This window comes from Thermobia domestica, chromosome 3 (assembly GCF_964235325.1).
Source record: "Thermobia domestica chromosome 3, izTheDome1.hap1.1, whole genome shotgun sequence".
Lineage (NCBI taxonomy): Eukaryota > Metazoa > Arthropoda > Insecta > Zygentoma > Lepismatidae > Thermobia > Thermobia domestica.
The window spans coordinates 254,457,321-254,471,568 of NC_137456.1; positions in this window are offsets into that span (position 1 = coordinate 254,457,321).

Genomic DNA, 14,248 nt, shown 5'->3' on the forward strand with positions numbered 1-14,248 from the left:
ATCATCGTCTCCTTTAGCCTAACCGCCATAACCGTGGGACGTAAAACTAAAGATTTCATTTCACTAGAAGTACTGAAATTTCTGAAAAAGTAAAGCATCATACCCTACGAGTTATATATTTCAACATCACATAGTTATATATAGGGGTTGTATATCTGTCAGACGTTTGTTTCATGGCCAAATGATAATGAAAACGAAGGATAACCATTTCTCCAGTCTAAGATTAATCTTCATTGTTTGGAGAGGTTTTTTTTTTTCAATAAACACCGTTTATCACTGACATAATTAATTGTGTGTGTACTTTATTTACTTATTAAATAATGAATGCAAATGCATGCATACACGATATGGGCATTCAGTAAATGGATACTTGAATATTTGAATTCAATTATCTATACAAGCCGGCTACGAGTCTTTTGTCCAAACTACTCTTTGGGATGAGCTCCTTACCAGATGTGTAGCCTACCGAAGGACCACACATATGTTATCGACACTATTCTGCTATTTTTTTTATGCTTTGGCAGAAAGTTCTGTAGATATCGAAGCCCGCCAGTGAAGCCATATCTAGCATCTTGGTGCTAGATCTAGCATAATTCACTCCCATTTAGCATAAAACATCTTGACTTTAGCATCTTGGCAAAATCTCATTCTTTCCTCTGGAGAACAGAAAAAGAACGAAAAATTTAGATGGCTCACTGACCGTTGGGAATTATCCCTTAGTTAAAGCGATGGTTGGAGTAATAAAACCAGTTAGTATTTCCGCTGTTGTATTGTTGAATTCACAGAAATGTTCAAAAATAAGCAAAACGTGACTCTGTACAAGATGTTTACTTACCCATAGTTTTATTATTGTCAACTGAACCCTGAGTGTCTGGGATGTTTCAGTCCCTTCTCACTTTACAACTTGAGAGGGGAGGGGGTATGACCGCTAAAAGAAATGCTTCAGTGCTGCGTCGGAAGCGGCATGTTTTGTATATATTTCTTAAAATGTTATCCATTCTTAAAGTATAAATTCCCCCTTCCTCCCCTGATCCTCTTTCCAATACAGAGAACCGACTCTTTAAATGAAGAAAGAACCCTGAACCCTCCCGAAAATGCAAAAATGAATGATGCGTACAAATAACAAATCTGTGGATGAATCAAATAATACAGAAACATGAGAATATGATGATGAAGATAACAGTGATTGATGCTGCGCAGTCCACCACATGTAAATAGATTTGAAGGGTTCATATTTGTGTATGTGTACGTGTGTATGTACTTGTTTCTGACAAAGAAGGGTCACGTAGTGGCTCTGCTGAGATCCGAACGAGAGAATTGTGTTTGCATTTGATATGTTATAATTAGACGAATCCCAAAGTTATACGTGCCACCGGGCGGAATGTCGTGAGTTACAACATATTTTGTAATATAAAAGCTACAAAGCTGGCAGAATAGTTTGAACCGAGTCATTTGTTCGGAAACAATTGGGTAAATGGAAAACTCGGACAATACGTATCCCATCATTTTCAACGACAAACATTTTTGGGGTAAAAACTTTGTCCCAGGGTCCCCCACAGGGTCCCAGACGGGGTCCAACTCAAAATTTTCAAATGGCAAGGGGGGTTAAGTGCCACATCATTTGAAAGCTGTTGTAAAATGAAAGAAAATGCAGCAAGTCTCGACTCTCTACAACAACCCTGTGCAAAATGGCGATGTGTCAAAGTGTAAACGAAAACTTAATTGAAAAGTCCATGGTCACCCCTATAAATCGGAAACGGTAAGACAAATGTGAAAACAGGAAAGGATGTGTGGCATTATTTTCAAATTACAACGATTAAAGTGAAAACGTCTTGTCCCAGGGTCTCCACATGGTCCCAGGTGGGATCCAACTAAAAGTTTCAAATGGCAAGAGAGGTAGAACATCGTTTGAAAGCTGTTGTTAAGTGAAAGAAGACGGAGCGCATCTCGACTTTCTACGACAACCCTGTCCAAAATTGCGGTGGGTCAAAATGTAAACAAAAGCTTAATTGAAAATCTATTGCCACCTTGAATCCAAGAGGGCCGCTTCAAACCTATGTTATTCATAGTAGAAATCTAAATCTCTATTTTTCTCTATTATATATTTAGAAATAATAGGAAGACTAAAGAACAACTGAATTTCGATTCACTTCAACTATTATTTCATTCGGTAACAACACATATATATTTTGTTCTTAATGCACGTTCCTCACGGTTCTCTGGACATTATTTACTTGAGTATAACGAATATGCGATGAACACACAACTCTGATTTCCTACTCATGCTGCTAAACAAAAGTTGAATACCTTCGGGTATTTTTCTAATTTTGTCATACGTAGTTCATACAGAAAGAACTTGGTGCGCGAGTAGGTCGGGGGCTCTATTGTAACGTATTCGTGATGGTTACATTTGTATGTCATTCGTTCGTTTGATCGCAATACTTCAAGCAATACCAAATATACAAAAAAAAAAAAAAAAAAAAATCATTTGCAAGATTGGCGAGTAGTACCAAACATGTGTAAGTCATTTCAGTACATCGAGCTGCGTCAAACTTTGTTGGTTTGGTCACAGTATTCCAAGAAATAACATATTTATATACAAACTCATTTTTCACGCTGGCAGCCACATTGGATTACAGATTATACTCTTTGATATTTTGTGGATATCTACTATTAACCATAAACGTTCGCTTCTCCAACACCAGTGGTGTGAGCTGGATATGCGTTCGATACATAGTGCGGCATTTTGAACTCAGGATGTTGCGTTTTTGAACATTTTGCATACTTTAGTCACTTACTAATCAACATTAATGCCAAATTTGTTTTCGTAGCTTCAGCAGTTTGGTACGCTTATCCTTTCGATATAGGTTTGAAGCGGCCCTCTTGGATTCAAGGTGGCAATAGATTTTCAATTAAGCTTTTGTTTACATTTTGATCCACCGCAATTTTGGACAGGGTTGTCGTAGAAAGTCGAGATGCGCTCCGTCTTCTTTCACTTAACAACAGCTTTCAAACGATGTTTTACCTCTCTTGCCATTTGAAACTTTTAGTTGGACCCCACCTGGGACCATGTGGGGACCCTGGGACAAGACGTTTTCACTTTAATCGTTGTAATTTGAAAATAATGCCACACATCCTTTCCTGTTTTCACACTTGTCTTACCGTTTCCGATTTATAGGGGTGACCATGGACTTTTCAATTAAGTTTTCGTTTACACTTTGACACATCGCCATTTTGCACAGGGTTGTTGTAGAGAGTCGAGACTTGCTGCATTTTCTTTCATTTTACAACAGCTTTCAAATGATGTGGCACTTAACCCCCCTTGCCATTTGAAAATTTTGAGTTGGACCCCGTCTGGGACCCTGCGGGGGACCCTGGGACAAAGTTTTTACCCCAAAAATGTTTGTCGTTGAAAATGATGGGATACGTGTTGGCCGAGTTTTCCACTTACTCAACCGTTTTCGAAGAAATGACTCGGTTCAAACTATTATGCCAGGTAAATTTTTTTGTAGTTCTTACATTACAAAATATGTTGTAACTCACGATATTCCGCTCGGTGGCACGTATAACTTGGGAATTCATCTAGTTATAACATATCAAATGCAAACAATTGTCTCGTTCGGATCTCAGCGGAGCCACTGAGTGACCCTTCCTTGTGAGTATTTATATGCGCGTGTGTCTTGTAATTGTTATATTGGTATCCACTGGATTAAGTGAAAGTATAAAATGGATTTGATGACTGCCAAATTGACGTCACCTTGGAAAGTCATTATTTTTTAATATTTAGTAATATTAAATTAGATTATAGTTTAGCGTCGTTTTCAGGAGCAAAGCTCTACAAGACGTGAACGTACAGTTTAACGTCGGATTTGAAACACATGAGCTCCTACCATGAATCAAACCTCGTTCGAGAAAGGCGCATACGCTAACCACATAGCAACGGGGAGCTCAACATTTAGCGATATGCATATTAAGTTGTAAAATTATATTCGTTTAATTTTCACTAATATAATCTTCACAGTGTAAAGCATTCGCTAGGCACGTTATCTTGTTTAAAAACAAAAAGCCTATTTCTTATGTTTCCGTCTCGGGGTTGGACTGCGGGATGATAGAAATCCGAAAGAGATGTTTTTATTATATTTTGTACAGTAGATCTGCTCCTTCATAATCTCCGTGTTTGATAAGAATGAACCTCCCTGGCTCACGAAAATGTATACGTAATATAACAAACCATACACATTAAATGCAAGACTAATATAGCAAACATTGAAGATGCCCCCTAGAAAATTTTCTTCGACCGCCCATATCTGGAGGTACACAATTTCGCAACTCAGTGGATACGATGTGGATGTATTCAAAGTCTACTAATTACCCATAAAATTTAAATTTTATAACAATATTCTCAGTGAATACTAACCTGAGGAGAACTATTTTTTTAATTCGATCGCTAAAGGAGTTTTTTTTTCACCAGGTCTCGGTAATCGTCTGGCACGAAAACTGAAGTTTCTACAAGTGTTTCCCCAGCAATTTTTTTGAGAAAGGAGTCCTCCAGGAGCGTTATTTAGGGTGTAATTCCTGCGTTTGTTATATACATATATAGATATAAATAGATATAAATATAGATATACTGTGTATATATATAAAGATAAGTAGGAGCGGGTCTTTAAAATTAGTTCGGAAAGATAATATGAAAATCTGGCATAATTTGCAAGAATCTGTCTAGTCTAATATAAATAAAATAAATAGTTTGTTTGTGTTTGTCTGTCTGTATGCAGCCTGGGGACCAGACGAGTGGACCGAGAGTTACCAAATTTTAGTCAGGGGTACCCTGGCCCAGGCCCCAGATCAAGGCGAATCTTTTTTTTTTTTTCAAAATTCGAACCAGGGGATCTCAGGGTGCGCTTACAGGGACATGTAAAAGTGGTAGAAAATGGCCGATATTACTGTCGAATTCAGTTTTCGCGGTCGCTGAAATCAATGGTGAAACTCTGATCACATTAACTTACAAATTCACCCTATTCGGGCCGGTGGTCACCGGAGGGGGGGGGGGTCGGATACCGAGACATGTAAAAGTAACCCAAAATGACCGATATTAGTGTCAAATCCATAGTTTTCGCGGTCACTAATATCGATGGTGATACTTCCATTTGCGATGATTTGCAAATTAAGCTATAATTGTATGCGGGCCGGGAAAAAATCTTTAAGTTTTGCGTCTCACGATTATGCCGGTTAGGCTAAAGCAGACGGTGATGATGAGAGATGAGTGAAAGGGTGGAATGAAGAAAGTGGGAGTAAACGGGAGAACCCCGAGAAAACCCACGCACACGGTGTTTGTACACCACAAAGTTCACTTGGCAGGGGCTGGGATCGAACCCGGGACCCCAAGCGCCAGAGGTGAACGCTCTACCACTGAGCCACCGCGGCCCTCAATGAGGTTGGAAGGTGGTCAGTCATGGCGGGAGGTGGCACATGCCATAGGAGTGGCACAGAGTGTGATTTCCCGATTGTGGAATCGATTTCAAACAACTGGAAGTGTTCAAAGAAGACAAGGACAGGGCCGTCCACTAGCAACCAAAGCCAGAGATGATCGTTATCTCTTGTTAACAGCCCGTCGAAACCGGCGTCAGAATACAACTCTGCTGCCGCGAGCCTTCCGAACAACAACAGGACGCACAGTATCTACTCAAACGGTCCGCAATCGCCTTCGAGAAGGTGGTCTCTACGCACGTAGGCCTATGGTGTGTGTCCCATTAACTGCATGACACCGTGTTGATCGAAGAGCGTAGGCGGAGGAACATCGTGGGTGGGGACGCAATGAATGGGGCAATGTTTTGTTCTCTGACGAGTCTCGATTCAGTGTAGAGCATGATAATCGACGTGTTCTCATCTGGAGAGAGTGTGGAACACGACACAATCCCATGTTTGTGCGAGAAACATCCCAGTATTATGGTGGTGTACTGATGGTGTAGGCAGGAATCAGCATTGGTGGGCGTACTGAGCTCCACATCATCCGAAATGGCTCTTTGACGGCTCTCAGATATAGGGATGAGATCACGAAAACTCTTGTTCTTCCTTATGCTGGTGCCATTGATGATTCGTTCCTTTTTATGGATGGCAATACTCGTCCTTACATAGCTCGGTTAGTGGATGAGATGCTGGATGCTGAGGGTATCGCTCGGATGAAGTGGCCAGCATGCTCTCCGGATCTCGTTCTAATTGAGCATGTCTGCATAATGCTTGGCAGACGAATTGCTGCTAGGCCAGTAAATCCAACAACCATTCCAGAGCTGGAAGTCGCTCTTCTGGATGAGTGGCACAACATCCCCCAAGAACTCATCGATAATCTGATTGAATCCATGCCACGCAGGTGCGAGGCCCTGTTGGCTATTCGAAGTGATCATATGACATATTAAGGAACAATCAGTGTTGTTGCCTTGCCTGTTTGTGAGCAGTTCGAGAGGTGCACACATAACCCTCTTGTGTCATGAGGCATGTGAACAAGGTTTTCCGTGCCCCAACACCAGTATGTGCCCCATTTTTCTAGTGTATCTTAAAGCATTCCTTCTTGTATGATAATATGAGTCAAACACAAGCTTATTCATACACTATCTTAAGGTCTTGTGTGATATTTCAGCTGAACCCCTAATTTTTTTGAGCATTATATATATATATATATATATATATATATATATATATATATATATATATATATATATATATATATATATATAGTGGCGGATCCAGGATATGATCAAGGGAGGAGCTAAACCATAGTTTGCAGTTTTGTCCAGTGTAAAGCAGGATTGAAGCCCATTTTATGCAGTGTATACTTGAGTGTGAAGGGGGAGGCTATAGCCCCCTTGGATCCGCCTCTGTATATATATATATATATATATATATATATATATATACATGATCGAAAATGGCCTCGAATCCATACTCGCTGAGATGAACAGAAGATGCCGTTTAAATCCACAAATTCAGCCCCATTAGTACTCTAAGGAGGATGGTGACATGTACAGGTAATTGAAAATTATCGATATGAATGTCAAATTCATAGTTTTGGGGCTCCACAAGTTCATTGGTGACAGTTTTGGTGCCCTTTGTGTCCAAAAATGAAACGTATTCTCCCCGTGCGAAGAACGGATATTTTGCTAGTCTGTAATAACTAACGGAAGTTTCATTTAATATATTTGTCGCTGCTCAAATTTACTCACTTGTGCGGTATATGTGTGTAGAGTAGAATTAAAACCTGTTACTCTAAGTATTTTTCCGTTAGCGAAATACATTGTATATACACTAGGACGTCGATAATCCTAACGTCAAAAATCCGAATGCGGTCCCTAGAAGGTTTTTACATTTTGTCTTAACGCTAGCGATAAACAAACAATAGCGTGTCCATCGACGTTATGTGAAGTTAGTGTTTTTACAAAAGTTCATTTATATGTAATTGTTTGTCATTTATTTTTATTTTTATTTTTACTTAGGCCTATAAGTTTTAAGTGTGACTTAGAGTACAAGCAAGTTCTTCAGACACATTAAATGTAAGTAGCCTTACGTACAGTATTGTAATTACTGTATGTACTGAATAACCACTGTATCGATAGAAGAACATATCGTACAGTATATGTAAGCCTAAAAGACATTTTCTTGGTCATTTTCGAAAATCCGAACAATTTGAAAATCCGAATACCTGTGGTCCCAATTAGTTCGGATTTTCCACTTCCCACTGTATATGTTGCAGACATGTTACAGCAAGTAAGATCAGTAGCATCAGGCCAACAAATAGTTTTTAAACTACATTTTCCTGTTTTTGCCAATATTTCCGAACAAATTATTTTTTCTAATGGTTTCAAAATTTCCGGAGTTTTACATAGAACAATGAAGATATCTCTATGAAATATATGTTTGATTTAACATATTAACTAAAATGATTCTGTGATTAACAAGAATGATGATTCTGATCATACCCAAATTTTCCGTTTTTTCCCCAGCTCGGGAAAACAGTAAAAAAACTGTTTTTTACCCAAAATTTCCGTTTTTATCACAGGCCTTCACAACACTAGTCTGAACACACAGTGCACCGAACACTCCTAACGATGGCGAATGTTAACACCACGACATCGGCAACTATAACTGAAATGAACACGTGACCATCACCACTAGACCTTGGCACAATGGCAGAGCATTGCATTGTCTGATGAATCCCGATATCTTCTTCATCATGACGATGTGAGGGTGTGAATCCGTCGTGTTCAAAGGGAACAGCTCCTTGACATATGTACTGCGGGACGGAGACAAACTGGCTGCGGCTTAATTATTATCTAGGGAACATTCAGGTGAGCATCCATGTGTCCAGTGGAGCTCGAGCAAAGCACCATGACGGCCGAGGTGTCGCACGCTGCTTGCAGACTACGTACACCCGCTTCATGACGGCCATGTTTTCCATCGGTAGTGGAATTTTTCGACAAAATAATGCACCATGTCACAAGGCCAGGAGTGTGATGGAGTGGTTCGAGGAACACAGGAGCGAGTTCCAAGTGATCTGCTGGCCCCCAAACTCTCCGGATCTGAACCCAATAAATCACATCTGGGATGTGATTGAACGTAACGTGAGGGTGCATCACCCCCTCCCTGGAATTTACGGAAATTAGATGACCTGTGTGTGCATATGTGGTGCCAACTCTCTCCAGCGACCCACCGAGGAACATTGCGACCATGCCAAGACGCGTTGCCGTTGTTATTCGTGCCAAAAGTTGGACTAACTAACAATTAGGTAGGTAGTCATAACGGTCTGGCTGATGTGTGTGTATATTTTAACTCGTATATTTTGTCTCGACTCGAATTTCGAGACGTCTCGACTCGAATTCGATTCGAGTCGAGACAGAGACTGTCGAGTCGAGACACGAGTCGAGATAGCACCATATTTTCGAGTCGAGACACGAGTCGAGACAACATTTTCTCGAGACGAGTCGAGACAGGCTTAAATCTCGACTCGACTCGACTCGAGCGCATCCCTACAGGTTGGTCTATATTTTTCGTCTTATCAGATGTGAGGAATCACATCCCAAACGTTGTCGGTGTTGTTTTGAAACACCCTATATTATAGTCCCTGTTAAGTAGCACATTATATTTATTGTTGTTTGATATCACTTAACAATGACACACATAATCCTAACAGGATTTGTATATTGCTAGCAGATTGCCCGTTCTTCGCGCCGGGAGAATACTTTCATTTTGGACATAAAGGGCAATGGGGGCTGAATTTGGATTTAAACGGCATCGGAAGTGTCATTGTTCATTTCAGTGGCCCCGAAAACTATGGATTCGACACTAATATCGGTATTCTCCCTCTCTTCTAAATTGCACCGTCAAAGTGAAATGATAAAAATCATCCTAGGCCCAAACCTCATCTATGTGGCAAATTTGATCGAGATTGGTCGGGTGGTTCAAGAGCTACGCTGAGTTTCAGTTATATACCTTGGTATGTACAGTATATACAAAATTAAAAATGTACAAGTAAAAAGTAAAAACCGGTTTTTACCTGAAGAAGGAATGATTGATGTCGCATATGGAAGCAGGAGGAGGAGGAGGAGAGAGATACCTTGGAAGGCGAGATACCTTCTATGATAACATCAAGTAACTACGCTTTTCGGGTAAAACGCACGGGCGTCTCTGGTGGGGGGTTCATTGTTTAACCAACAATTCGATTCCACGACGAAGAAAAACTGGAGAAGGGAAGGAAAGGATGTATAGAAAGTTGATCTGCGAATTAAGGGGATCTCCTACCATCTCCGCTTAGGTTTCTAACTCTCCATTTGATAACATGTAAAATTTAATATGGTAATTTCTAACAAAGTATTGCAGGTAATAACTTGAAATTTTTAATGCAAATACACAAGACCCATATAAATCCAACCACGGTCTCCAATTTACGTTACATGCGTTAGATTAATTGCAATATATTCTTCAGTAAGTTTGGCAACAGAGAATAAAAAGTATGCTGCAGAGGGGAGAGGGCTGACCATCTGTTTGCTTGTTAGCTGCTTTTAAAAGGACGCTCTTACCAGAAAAATCACGTTGTGATTCTCACTTCTCAGTGGTTAGAATGGTCTGGACTGGAAGAGCCCAAAACCTCTTCTTTCTTCCTTTCACGGTTTGTTTGTTTCTTCCACCCCCTGCTGTCACAAGAAGACAACTTGTTTCGGAAAGCACTTTGAATTAGTAGCGAAAAGCCAAACTGAATGACACCACGGACGGATTAAAGGGAGGGGCGGTCACTCCCTCCGAGAACATTTGAATACTTTGAATAATCGGAGTAAGAAACTAGAAATTGCGTAATCTAATAAGAAAAGTTTGTTGAAGTATACAAATCAAGACGCATTTTAAGTGTCACAGCATTGTACTCTCATCCCCTCCCCTCCCAATTCCCTTCTGAAGAAGTTCTCTTTTGTTTCTCTGTTCCATATTAGCCTTTACACTTACACTTTCATTATCCAGTATTGATTTTTACCATACCATCTGCATAGAAGGCGAATAAGGTTTACGAGTCCTTCCTGCCCCCTTTTTTAAAAATTGCTAATTATAATAAAATTTATCGAAAACAATTCATCTCAACGATAAAGACTTATACACATTCATTATTGCAATTTTAAAATAAACTCGCCGCCTGTCGCGTATGCTAGCGATCTAATATATACGAATAGATGAAAAGTTAGTTTGAAGCGTATTGTTTTTCTGTAATTAAGTCCGAATTCATATTTGTTTCTATTGTTGCATCGACAAAAGTGAGTGCTAAATCGATTTAGGCTCGTTGGTCTTTGCGAGGTCCCTCAAGATGCAAGGCCGTGGGCAGTCGCCCACCACTTGAAACGCCTCTGCACTAGAGGTCTGCACGTGCCCGGGCCTACAAAGAATGTATCACTTCGGGCCTGGGAGGGGTTCGGGCAGTAGCGTCATTTCAGATTTGGCTTGGAGGTTCAAGACCCCTTGATATATGTAAAATTTCGCGTTTTTCACTGATTTACTACTATGCTATAGATAAAATTATATAAATCTCAAACTCGGGAGGGGGGCAAATGCCTCTCCCTGTCCTCCTAAATGACGCCCCTGGGTTCGGGCTGTGAATTTTTAAATATACAACCATATTTCTCGGACTTTTTCGGGACTAACTTTGTAAATATAGTGTAAAACGATACAAATTGCACCGTTCTTTCTGGAGGACTTTTAAAACACAACTGCAAAATCAAACCTCGAATTGCTGTAAATAAAAATACAATTTTGCATTAATAATTAAGTTTCTGCAATCCGGGCTTATTTCGGGCTCATTTGATTATCACACAGCCAGATTCTGCAATCCGGGCTAGGGCCTAAATGCTAAGACATATTTTGGACTCGGGTCGGGCCTCACATTGTAAATTCACAGGCCGGGCCCGGGCTGAAAATTCCGGCCCGTGCAGACCTCTGCTCTGCACCCGCACACATTCCTTCCTAGTCCAGAAAATCTCCTCCCCTCCGCATCGTCAATAATGGTAAATTTGTTCCTCGTATATTTGCTTATTATTGTAAGAGAAGTTCAAACCAGAACTCTAAAATTTGTTCGTTCTCTGGGGTAATGTGAGTAATGCAAATTAAGAAAGATATGCGTAATATACAAATGTCAGAAAAACTTGATATCAATTTGATTAACCTTTTACGTAATGTTTATTTTAGAAATAATAAACTTATGCAAGTATATCGAGGCATCTGAAATTTAATGTTAAATAGTGGCGATTGAGCCAGAAGGGGCGTGCACTATTCAGTTAGTCAAAGAACTCATATATGTAGCTTGAAAACTAATACTATTTAAACCAATATTGAATTAGACAAATTTGATCACTCTGGCCACAGAAAAGGCGTCACCTTCTATGGCCCACCCATCGCATGATGGGAATGAAAGACAGAGGAAAAAAAAGACAAATTTGTAAAAAGTAGGATAACCATAATTGGAAATTGTGTATTTTTTAAGGAGGAAACCCAGAAGTACATTCTCGATATAATAATAATAATAATAATAATAATAATAATAATAATAATAATAATAATAATAATAATAATAATAATAATAATAATAATAATAATAATAATAATCTTTCTCACTTCAATCATAGGTTGATGCGCAAGAAGGAAATTTTAAAACTTTTCTCTCCCCTGGGAGAGCTGTTTTATAATTTGATAAGGTCTCTTCTTCGTAACTGCATCTATCCCTGATCGGGCCGCGGTGGGTCAGTGGTAGAGCGTTCACCTCTAATGCATGGCGTCCTTAGTTCGATCTCAGCTCTCACCAAGTGAACTTTGTGGAGGACAAACACCATGTGTGGGGGTTTTCTCGGGGTTCTCCCGTTTCCTTCCACTTTCTGCATTCCAGCATTTCCTTCTTTTCACAACATCACTAGAGCTCCTTTAACCTACCAGGCATAACTGTGGGACGTAAAACTTATAGATTTTTCTATCCTTGATCTTCCACTTCCTGGTTTTTCTTCTGCCTTTTCCCCTATCAACATGGTGATCCAATCGGAGTGCCGAATAAGATGTCCAAGCATGTGTTTCTTTTTTTTCCTATTATCTTCATGATCTGTCGTCCTTCATTAGCTTCCTTTAGTACGTCTTCATTCCTTTTCCTTATACAGTATTATTATTATTACACAACCACACAAAATACATAAAAGTTCTGTGCACTGGACCCCAGGGTATTGATTCGATGTATTTTGGTACCCAGAACCCAAATTTCGAAACTCCAGGACGATTTGACCGTGTCAACTTTGTTTTATGGGCGAAGAACGTAAGTGCTGTTTTACGTTTGCTTATGTTTATCGCCCATTTAAAAAAATATCACGGTCAATCGTCCTGGGGTTTCGAAATTTGGATTCTGGGTACCAAAATATTTTGAATCCATACCCTGGGGTCTGGTGCACAGAACTTTTATTCTTTTTGTGTAGCTGTGTTATTATTATTATTATTATTATTATTATTATTATTATTATTATTATTATTATTATTATTATTATTATTATTATTATTATTATTATTATTATTATTTTCCATGCGTACATTTTCTCGAAAATATCCTCCCCCTAAGAGATGATCAACAATTCATTCCTGAATAGTACTCAGCTTCTTTTCCTACTAATGACTATTTAGGAGTTTTTCCTTAGCTGAATCTCGTTATATTGTGTCTCCATTGTACGTAGAATAGGATTCGATTGCCAGTGTAAGCTCACAACTTCCGAAGTTGAGTCAACATCGTGAAAGAAATGGAGAACTATCCGAATAAAGTGGTAGCGATCTCTGGCCAAGAAAGACGAAAGGATTGTTTGATGTCATTGCACTGATCACGATCCTTCACAAGTCTCTTGTTTATGGTCATTTCGTCTTGTGTGATAAGGCGGACTTCAGAACACAAAATTGCAACGCTCCAGATTCCCTACCCAAATTGTCACGCGGTTCGTATGTCAGTCTTCGAGTTTCTTCAAAGAATGTTACATTATCTGCTATGAGATCTGCAAACGATCTCCATTGTATAACTGCTATCTCGATAGAGGCAGTGGACAAAACTGAGGACAAAGCTGCCCAAAACAAGTTTTTGACAAAAAAAAAAAAAAAAAAAAAAAAGGAAGAAACAGAGACAACATTTGTTTTTAGCCAGAAGCGCTCATAATTCACTACCACGTGACGCGAAGACTATTAGGGCTAGAGGTTCAGCAGAGAGCTCTCAATTCCTGGAGAAATTCTATCCTCTACGTTGCCAAGTGTAAACGGAAGTATACATTATAATTAATCTAAATTGATCTGGGGCATTAAATCAAAAACAGAAACCATGAACATATAGGTATTGCTGTTGGAAAATATCATGGAAAATTTTGAGACGGTAAGTGCAATATCTTGTTAAATATTCACATAGAAATATCTACGTGTTATCTTATAGGGATCCTGAAACACTTGCAAGTGGGTAGACATCCCCTTAAGAAGGGAAATCTATACAAAGACAGGGAAATATACAATAGAAGCGAAGATGACAAGAGGAATTAAAAAGGATATAAAAATCTGAATTATGCATATGAAGGTAAATTTCATTTAAATAGATGGGAGCTAGGGAGAATACAGAAAATACAGATGAAAATGAGCCTAATTGAATTAATTACAACTTGAGGAAGATGGAAAGAATACATTGAGGAGCGGCATGATAACAAGAATAAACTGTATATTTTAG